Source organism: Macrotis lagotis, chromosome 1 (genome assembly GCF_037893015.1).
Source record: "Macrotis lagotis isolate mMagLag1 chromosome 1, bilby.v1.9.chrom.fasta, whole genome shotgun sequence".
In the NCBI taxonomy this organism is placed as follows: Eukaryota; Metazoa; Chordata; class Mammalia; order Peramelemorphia; family Peramelidae; genus Macrotis; species Macrotis lagotis.
Window position 1 is genome coordinate 450,811,297 of NC_133658.1, and position 11,128 is coordinate 450,822,424.

At 41.8% G+C, this 11,128-nt stretch overlaps 1 long non-coding RNA gene across 1 annotated transcript; it reads right to left on the reverse strand.

The window, feature by feature from the left end:
* Positions 1-872: 872 nt before the first annotated feature.
* Positions 873-7,114, reverse strand: LOC141519188 (uncharacterized). The gene is made up of 3 exons (XR_012477348.1): positions 7,030-7,114; positions 1,374-1,533; positions 873-944 (listed from the first exon to the last, which is right to left on the reverse strand). It is a non-coding gene; the product is annotated as an uncharacterized LOC141519188 (long non-coding RNA).
* Between the last annotated feature and the right edge of the window lie 4,014 nt (positions 7,115-11,128).

Here is an 11,128-nt window from a genome sequence, read left to right on the forward strand (position 1 = left end):
CTAGGCCCAACTCCCAGCCTATCCCTCTTTTGAGATCCTTAAGAGACACTTACACAAGACAAGAGATAGAATACACACTCCTGAGGGAACATTCAAACACACTCACACAGCCTTGGATCCAATCAGCTTCATTAATTTAGAAAGTATTTCTTTCTCCTCTCTCCAGACTTTCCTTTCTGATGAGCCCTCGCCTCCTCTCTAGGGGCAGCCAAAGGATCCCAACTATGTCTTTTTTTTTATCTTTTTAACTTGCTTAGAAATAATTTAACATCCCCCCATTATCCAGCATGCTGTATTTTCCACCTCCTCTTTATTTAAAGGTACCTTATGGGTCACTGTTCCTCAGACCCAAACCTTGCCCACCAGACAGACTGTCCTTAGATGGGGATTTGTGGCCATTCAGCATCATTGCTGTCCCAACTAGCTCATTTCCCAACCAAAAGCCTCTCTCCCCCTTGGGTATTGGATGGGGGGGGGAGGCGGGGTTCTCTTCCTCCCCTCACTGAGGTGCCTTTTCCACCCCTGTCCTCCCAATCTAGGTCTTCCTTTCCTGGACTTTTCAAGGCTGATTCTAGACAATCAGCCTTGTAACATAAAAAACGAACTTGCCCTCCTCTTTATTTAAAGGTACCTTGCCCACCAGACAGAATGTCCTTACATGGGGATTTGTTGTCATTCAGCATCCTCGCTGTCCCAGCTAGCTCATTTCCCAACCAAAGGCCTATCTCCTTGGGTATTGGATGGGGGGGTCGGGGTTCTCTTCCTCCCCTCCCTGGAGTGTCTTTTGGACCCTTGGCCTCCTCCATGCATGACTTCCTTTCCTGGAATTGTCTAGAATCAAGCCTTGAAAGACAGAAAACGAATTTTCCCTACCTTTCCTGGGTGGTTTGCGCAATTTTCCATCACTCTCAATGGCAAGGTTTCAGGTCCATTCAGAGATCCACCTGAGGGCACCCCGGAAAAGAAAGGAAGATCTGGTCTCTTCTGGGGCTTCCTCAAGAGGGGTTTGAAGATCCTGGCATGAGCCCCCAAATTTTTATAAATTTTAAATAAATGAAAAGAAAGACCTGCTAGAATGAGAGAAAATTGTACATTTTGTTCACGAACCTAGCAAGATACACCTTACAAAGTATGGGTACCTCACACCTAGGCATGAGGCAAGAATTAATCTTGATAGGTAATTTATGGTCTTCAGAAAATCTTTTCCCCACCCTCTTGGATGTTCATTAGGCTCTCAAGAGTTTGGGTTACAATCTAAGAGATCCACCCATTCCATGACATGCCCCTAACTTGATCACCCCCCACATCATCCAAAGCATGATATGCTAAAGAACCCAATCATTACAGAGGGTGTGTGAGTGAATATTCATTACCTAATTGCACAAACTCAGTAGCATTAGGTCAAGATGTCCAGATCACTCTAGAGGGGTTGGGAACCAGGTTTGGGGTTTGGTATTCTGGGAATGGATTAGGAGAACCTCCAGTCTTCTGATTGGCTGGGCCATTCGTCCATAAGGGTACCCCCTGGACACCCTGTGAAGAACAACACAGGTAAGATACTCGGTAACTGTTTCCACCATACAAGTACACTCCCTGACCAACTCTTTGGACAACTAGATCTAGGCAGTAGTCCTACACATGCAATAATGTCCCTCTAGTACTAGCTGGTTGACCAGGAATAGTTGCCAACAAATGGGACGATACCATTCCTCCTCTTTTACTTCCAAGGGGGACCTCCTTAAATAGGTCATATAATCATGATCATAGGTATACTTGCAAAGTTGCTTACTTCTACTGCAAGTTTCTATACCAATGTCTTTAGAAATTACTGATTTTGTGCTATTGCATCAACCCAGTGAGGATTCCCCAAAGCAAGAGAACATGGAAAAGAGCAGAAAGGCTGGCCTCCATGGGGTCAGAGGGGAGCCCTGCCAGGAAATTCAGCCTGAAGGGGGCTGGGGGGGCTGGAAGCCCTGGATCACAACTTGGGGGAACCTGTGTTTACTGTAATAAAGCTTAAAATCCCAAAACCATGTCCCAAACTAAATTTAACAATCTAGGTTACTTAATTGCTCCCATTCTGTACCAATTTTGTCAGAATGGTACAACACTACCCCTCTTTAAAAACCCACACATCACTTGATTTCCTCTCAATAAAGGAGTCTCTTACATTTATTTCTGTGCAGGGAACTCCCCTTTATGGGTGGCGCACTTAGGGAAACTCCATCTAGGGTTGTCTAAACAAGATGGCAATGGGATTGTGTCCAACCCAACCCAGGAAGAAAGCATAAGGATAGGAAATCTTCCCTCCTCTAACTTCTCTCTCACCTTTAAGCTTCTTTCTTCTCTTCAACTTCTAAACTTTCCCCAAAGCCCAGCTTGTTTTTCCCTCTAAGACTCCCCCCTCCCCTTTCTTGTCACTTTGCCCACAGGGTGAGGGTGAGGGTGATTTCCAAGTGGATGCCACAGCACAACCACCACTTCCTTCTCCTCTTAGAATGATTTCTAAGTTACTTTACAAAGTTCCCAAAATCCTTCCCTTCTCTTAAACTCTTCTAAACTCTCCCCATATCACAGCTTTTTCTCTTTATGAATCCCCCTCCCTTCCCTTAACTCTACACAGCTATCACACTGGCTCAGTGAAGGAAGGGCTGATCCCTTCTCCCCCAACCTTCTGAAACTCCTGGGCCCAACTCCCAGCCTATCCCCCCATTTAAAACTTGAGATAGGTCCTCAGACCTTACACAAGACAGGAGAATGAATGTTCTCCCGGGGAACATTCAAACTCACACAGCACTGGATCCAATACACTTCCTTAATTTAGAAAGTTTCTTTTTCTCCTCTTTCCAGACTTTCCCTTTCTTCTTGGGCCCCACTGTTAGCCTCCTCTCTAGGAACAGCCACAGGATCCCAACTATGTTTTTATTTTTTTATCTTTTTTTCTAAATTGCCTAGAAATAATTTAGCATCCCAAATTATCCAGCATGCTGCATGTTTCACCTCTTCTTTATTTAAAGGAACCTTAAGGTTGACTGTTCAGACCCAAACCTTGGCCACCAGAGACTTGTATTTGGATGAAGATCTGTGGCCATTCAGCATCCTTCTGTCCCAGCTAGCTCATTTCCCACCCAAAGGCCTCTCCTTGGGTATTGGATGGGGAGGGGTCTCTTCCTCCCCTCCCTGAGGTGCCTTTTCCACCCCTGTCCTCCCATCTAGGTCTTCCTTCTAAAGACCTTCCTTCCTTCCTACCTTTCTGCATGTTTCCACAATTTTCCATCAATCTCCCCATCAATGGCAGGATTTCAGGGCCATTCAGAGATCCACCTGAGGGAACCCCGGAAAAGAAATGGGGATCTGGTCTCTTCTGCAGCTTCCTTAATTGTACATTTTGTTCATGAACCTTGCAAATACATAGTACCAAAGTATGGCTACCTCATACCTAGGAGTGAGGCATTAATTAAGTCTTAAAAGTCGGGTAATTTATGGTCTTCAGAAAATCTTTCACCATCCTCTTGGTTACAATGTAAGAGGTCCACACATTCTATGACATGACCCTAATTTGATCCCCCCACATCATCTGAAGCATGATGTACCAAAGAACCCCAATCATCACAGGGGTGTGTGGGTTTATATTCATTACTTAATTGCACAAACTCAGTAGCATTAGGTCAAGGTCTCCAGGTCACTCATCAGTTTGGGGGTTCGGTAGTAAGGTCAATAGTAAGCTACTCAGTAACTGTTTCCACCATGAACCAGTAAACAATTCATCCAAGAGTTACTAAATATTGCTTGGTACTAGACTACCTGTTGTCCGAGGAAGGCGGAGGCTGTGGTACACTTAACTTGCCAAGCTGCTGCCTAAAGATAGATGACAATGGGCAGGTAAACAAGATAACAGGTGACATTAAAACATGTACAGTTTACCACAGCCTCCTTCCTGGACCAACAGGTAGTCTCTTACCAAGCTATGTTGAATACTTGCATCTTGTTTGCATGGCTTGGGCAGCCAACAAGTCTAAGATCCTAGCTGTGTGATTGGCAATTTTTCCACTACAGCTTGGGGTCTTATTAGCCTATTCAGGATATAAATTGGGGTTCCATAGCCCTATCCTGTGCCCAGGTAGTAAGCCCTTAAGTACATTCCCTGACCAACTCTTTCGACACCTGGGTCTAGGCAGCAGTGCTACAAATCCAATAATGTCCCCGTAGTACTAGTTGGTCTTCCAGGAATAATTTCCAACAAATGGATATCATCCTTCCTCCTTTTATTTCCAAGGGGGCCCTTGATAATAGGTATGTTTCCAAAGTTGCTGTACTCCCTTCCACTGCAAGTTTTTATACCAATGTCTTTAGAAAGGTCTTCCAGGCTACAAAATCCAAACTAAATTCCCGATTGTGTCATTCACTGGATCAACCCTAAGAATAGCCAGTGATGTTCCTTAAATTATCTTTCTTGCAAATGGCCATTTCAACATATTTCAACAAATGCCCCACTTTGCACTTATCTTACAAGGTATCTAGGTACCATCATTAATCTCACATTAGTCTGAGGCCACCAATCTCTAAGCTGTACAGTTCTGAAGTGATGTGCCCTGCTTGTGGCCATTTGCCAGGCAAATATCCTGACCAGTCAGCTATAAACAATAGTCACCCTGAAATGATTCAGTCACATGCCACTGGTGTCTGTCTCCTCTGGATCAGAATCCTGTGCCACAGTGCACCTCTGACCAGGGACTGAGAATCTAGGCCAGACCCTGTAGTGCCATCACCCATGGGCAATTCTCAAACTGCTGTGAAATATGTCCAACAGCCACACCAAAAGACTGGGCATTGACTTCTGCCAGGTAAGACTTATTCCCTATACAGACTCACATAGCTATAATAATGCCACCCAATAATCTGAAGGGAATTTGAACTCAGTTACTCCTGCCTCAAGGGCTGGTACTCTTATCCACTGCACAATCTAGCTGTCCCCCCCTTTTTCTTTTTCAATGAAGAACATTTTCACCCTGGCTCCTCCTCCCTCCTTTCCCGTTAAGGAAAAGGGCATAAGTAGGGGTGTCACACTTACAGAGTCAAGGGAAAATTTACATTTTGCCTTTTCAACACATACTTCACTTTTAACTTCCATTAGTATTTTAGTACATGAGCAAACTCACAAACTTGAGTCAATGTGACCATTCTCATTGGGAGTTTGTTCCATACACATACATTCAACAGTCTTTTTTGTTCAAGGAGTACTTGGCATCTGGCTTAAAAACAATTTTACCATTTGCTCTTATTACAATAATGATTCCTTAACCAACACGAATTTTTTCCCCAAATATTCCCATATTTTCCTTTTCCTGGTATATTTACCTAACTTGTACATCCTTTCCTCAAACTAGAACTTGAAACTAATTATCCTAAGAATTTCACATTCTTCTTACCTAAATATCTCCTCTAACACAAAAACTAAGGAAACTTAATTCCTATCTTAGCATGTAGCTGATAGCAGGTGTCAGAGACAGACACCTAACCCAACTCTGGCTATTAGATCCAATTCACCTAAAACTTTCCAGGACATTAAAGGAAATTTCCTTTATGAATATTGAATGTCAGTGTCCAGGCCAGATTTATTCTTCCAGATAAGATATTATCCAAATATCATTTTGGAGAAATCAACTCAAAAGAGGTCCAACCTCAGCCATAGGAGAACCTGCCCATCCCTGTTGCCTGACATCCTTGGCCCATTGTCTTCCTTGGCTCCAAGAACATGTCATTTACCCAGTTATCATTTCTTTTTTTTGACCATCCCGGTATCTGACAAGAGAAAATCGATTAAAAATCCTGTAATCTAAAAATAGTTGTTTAACCTAATTAGAACTTCAAGTGAATGAAATTCAGTATTTCCAATTATGATCTAAATGGAGGCCCAATTAATGAAACCCCTACCTAAAGCTTGATTATCCTTCCTGGGGCTTTAGCTAAAACCTTTTTTGCAAGGCAAATGGAGTTAATTAAGTGGCTTTCCCAAGGCCACACAGCTACATAATTAATTATTAAGTGTCTGAGACTGGATTTGAACCCAGGTACTCCTGACTGCAAGGCCTGTGCTTTATCCACCGAGGCACCTAGCCGTCCTTGTATGGTAACTATGACTGGCACTAGAGAAATCCCTTTGTGTGAAATCATATCTACTCCATCTCTATATGACATATCAGATTCCCCTTGGCTACAGAAGCCTCCTTTTAGCCTGTTGTATCTTACAACAAATAAATGCCTGTGTCCAGGAGATTGCACAGAGAAATATCAAATTATCTTGCATTCCTTTCCTATATTATTTCTTTCCTATATTATGTAGTGCTTTTACAACTGCTTTGGAATTTACATACATAGATCCAAAATATTTCCAATTCACATACATAGCTAAAATACATCTATACATAAACTAGTTTACCGACTATCTATCCTCAACAAGCAAATGGTTATTTTCCCCAAGGCAAGGGGAGCTAAGTGATTTGTCGAAGGTCACACATCTAAGCAATCTCCCAATATCCAAGGTCTGACCTGAACACCCAGGTCTCCTGACTCAGAAGCTGGTACTCTATCCACAGTGTCTGGTGGCCAAGGTTTCTGTCTGATGAACAGTGAAGCATAAGGTACCTTTTAAAGAGGAGGCTCTAGCCACCCCCAAAATACAAATTACTTTTCAGAATTCTTTAAAACCATTAAGGTAGCCTTAAATTTCCAACATGCGCTATTAATTTTATTTTAACAGAACAGCAATAAGAATAACAAAGCAACACATAAATCCCTCTATTGTTACCATTATTCATGAACCCACAGATCTATCCCAGCAAAAGTCATATTTTTCCATATTTTCCTTATTGCCCTTCAAAGTAATCACCTTAATCCCAGGCTTTAACAAGACAGTATTTAAATAACATTCACAAAAGATAACTAAATATTGTAAGCACTTAAGAGGTTTCTTTGCAGGTATGAAATATCACTAACTGATAAAAACATCTTATTCATCAATAAAGTTACCTTATAATAGGGCCCACAATTGTAATTTGTTCAGTCCCCCATCAGCTGTCTCCAGTTACCAAGAGAGAAGTCAACACATTCCCGAATTCTTTAAAATTAAACATGCATTGTTAATATACATTAAACATTAAGATTCTTCACTTCCCTTAGAACAAGAGCAAAACCTCATGTTCTTTACAATTTTGTCCCTTTACCCAAATTCTCAGAATCCAATCTCATGCATGACACATCTAAAACCTAATGTAATTACAAGGGAACTAACTTCCCAACAGTTTAGTTGGATAAAAATTTTAGAGTACCTTATACAGAGAATCCAGCACTCACATTCCAAAAGCTCTATCCAAAATAAAAATACAATTGTTAGCATTATTAAACTTAACATTAAAACCATTAAAACATTAAAAGCTTTTCCCCCCAAAGACATCAGTAAACATCCCTAATAACCATGGTATTTCTCTTCTTAATAAGCCAATGCCTCTTTACTTTAACCCAATGGTGTTACAAAATAAAGAGTTTAAAATCCCAAACCACATAAAGCCTGTATGGGTAGGTGGAGCACTTAGGTAAACTCAGTCTAGGGTTCAATGGGATTGAGACCAACAACCCACCACTCCTTCCCCCAACCCAGGGAGAAAGAAAGCGTAAGGATAGGATATCTTCCCTCCTCTAACTTCTCAATCTTTTCCCTTAAAGTTTCTTTCATCTCTTGGAACATGCTTTCCCCAAAAGCGCAGCTTACTTTTTTCCTCTAAGACTCCACCTCTCCTTTCTTGTAACTCTGGTATTGTGCTTCACAGTACCACAGTCCTGTAGGGTGAGAAACGGGATGATTTCCAAGTGGGTACCACAGCACAAGCAATTCCTTCTCTAAGAATGCTTTCTAAGTCACTTTACAAAGTTCTCAAAATCCAGGGAGAAAGCATAGAATCTTTACCAGACACACCTAAGGATAAAAATCTTCCCTCCTAGAATGTCTCGATCCTTCCCTTTCTTAAACTCTTCTAAACTCTCCCCAAACCACAGCTCTCTTTATGAATCCCCCTCCCTTCCATTAACTCTTCACAGCTAGCACACTGGCTAAGTGAAGGAAGGGCTGATTCCTTCTCCCCCACCTTCTGAAACTCCTGGGCACAACTCCCAGCCTATCACCCCTTTTAAAACTTGACCTGGGGGCACCTAAGTGGCGCAGTGGATAGAGCACCAATCCTGGAGTCAGGTGTCACGGAGTTCAAATCTGGCCTCAGATAATTAATAATTACCTAGCTGTGTGGCCTTGGGGAAGCCACTTAACCCATTTGCCTTGCAAAGAAAACTTAAAAAAAAAAAAAAAACCTTGAGCTGGGTCATCAGACCTAAAAAGAGACACTTGACACTTACAAAAGAAGGATAGAACACACACTCCTGAGGGAATATTCAAACTCACACAGCATTGGATCCAATTGACTTCCTTAATTTAGAAATTATTTCTTTTTCTCCTCTCTCCAGACCTTCCCTTTCCCCTTGGGCCCGGCTGTTAGCCTCCTCTCTAGGAGCAGCCAAAGGATCCCAACTATGTTTTTTTATCTTTTTCTAAATTGCTTAGAAATAATTTAGCACGCCCCAACTATTCAGCATGCTGCATATTCCACCTCCTCTTAATTTAAAGGAACCTTGAGGTTGACTGTTCAGTCCCAAACCTTGCCCACAAGACAGACTGTCCTTAGATGGGGATTTATGGCCATTCAGCATCCTTGCTGTCACAGCTAGCTCATTTCCCACGCAAAGGCCTCTCCTTGAGTATTGGATGGGAGGGGGGGTCTTTTCCTCCCCTCCCTGAGGTGCCTTTTCCACCCCTGTCCTCCCATCTAGGTCTTCCTTTCCTGGACTTGTCTAGAATCTGCCTCGAAACATAAACACCGAAATTCCCCTACCTCTCCGAGTCGTTTCCACAATTTTCCATCACTCTCCCCATCAATGGCAGGTTTACAGGGACATTCAGAGATGCACTCCAGGGAACCCTGGAAAAGAAAGCGAGGATCTGAGTTGAAATCAAGCTATGAGCGCTGCGCTCCTTACCACTGTCTCTTCTGGGGCTTCCTTGAGGAGTTCTGAAGATCCTGCCACAAATGCCCAAATTGTTATGAATAAAAACAAAAAACAGATAGAGAGAAAATTGTACATTTCAATCACAAAGCTGTCAAGATATGGACACTTCACCTAGGTGTGGAAAACGAATTTGGCTTCAAAGTCAGGTAATTTATGGTCTTCAGAAACTCTTTCCCCTCCCTCTTGGATGTTCATAGGCTCTCAGAGTTTGAGTGACAGTCTGAGAGGTCCACCCATTCCATGCCCCTAATTTGATCTCCCCCACCACATCAAAGGATGCATGATATGCTAAAGAACCCCAATTGTCACAGTGGGTGTGGGGGTTAATATTCAGTTACCTGATTGTGCAACTCAGTAGCTTTGGTATCCCTGGAATGGGATTAGGAAAACTCTTCCAGTCTTGTGATTGGCTGGGCCATTCCTCCTTTGTAATGGATTCCCTAAGGGTTCCCCTCAATACCCTGTGAAGACCAAAACCCTAAATTTCTCACAAGTGCAGAGTTTCTTTCATCCAAAATTTCTGGGGAAATAAAAAATCAGTATGAGTGAAATTAGATTTACATTAATATTTTATGCCATAATACAATGAACTGGGGCGGCTAGGTGGTGCAGTGGATAAAGCACTGGCCCTGCAGTTAAGAGTACCTGGGTTCAAATCCAATCTCAGCCACTTCATAATTACCTAGCTGTGTGGCCTAGGGCAAGCCACTTAACTCCATTTGCCTTGCAAAATCCCCCCCCAAAACCCCCCCAAAACAAACATAATACAATGACTGACTTCCATAATGCCTTCTGGAACTGGAGCCTGAGGATGTTCACTCAGACAAAAAAAGGACGCTGGTCTAGGGCAGGGGCAGGAAAGGATACCAATTTGCAGCTCTGTTATTCCTGTGTCAGAGCTAGCATACGGATTGAACTCAGACTAAAGAGAGAACCTTCTGATAGAGGTCACAGAGTTAAGATTAGCAGAAACAAGGCAGTAGCGAACTTTGTGGTTCTTACCCTGGGCATAGAGTAGGATCTCAGCTCGAATTTATGACAAAATCTAAAGCTTACCATGGACTAATCAGCTTAGATCAAGGAGGAATCTGTAGTTATATTTTAAACCCATAAAGCCACTAGGGTCAGCAGCAGTTTGGGGCTATTTGTCAATTCTTAATATACAAAGTGATATGAGGAAGAATTGAATAATATCTGTCAAAACTGTTAACTCAATCTCAATAACAAGAAACTGCCCCCCTCCCTCCCAAAGAAGACATATAGCATGTAATTTGTAAGGATCATCATATGTCAATAAATTTAATTATTTTACTTTGTCCCTATTAATGTGTAAACATTAACATTTGTTCTGGACTTTTACCAGGAATTGAAGTCAAGCATGAGGCCATCCCAGGAAGGAACTGGAATTGAAAGTCTTGGCTTATTTTCTATTTACTCACTACCCATTTATTTCTCTGTGTGTGGGTGTTTGACAATAGATTCAGTAACAAATTTCACATGCTTCCTGCTTATGTAATCATTTCATCCTACGAGGATAGAAGCTGAGTTTGCAGTCTCTGAGCTGCACCCCCACAGAGATGGTTTTAGATCCAAAATAAGAAACTTGTTCTGAGCAGTAAGAGGATATATTAATTCTTTAGAATGTTCTTCAGTATAGGAAATGTATTTGCTTTGCTAGAGTTCAACCACTGCTCCTGTTTCTATGTTTAAGAGCAAGAAGGACCAAAACAAAATCAGAATTTATACAGGTTGTCATGACAGCAGAAGGATTAGAAAAGGTATCCAAAAGCATAAAAGGGGAGGCTATAGAAAAAAATATGCTTTCTGTAACCTCTACAAAATTGGGAATGTTTTAGAATCTTTTAACTATCCCAGCCAGTTTGTTTATCTAAAAGTTGATGCAGGGGAAGGCAAAGAGAATTTGAATGTAACAGAAAGATTCTAGATGGAGACATAAATTGACTCTTGAGATGTAAATTGACTTGAAAAAGAGAATTATGATTGTAATAGAAAT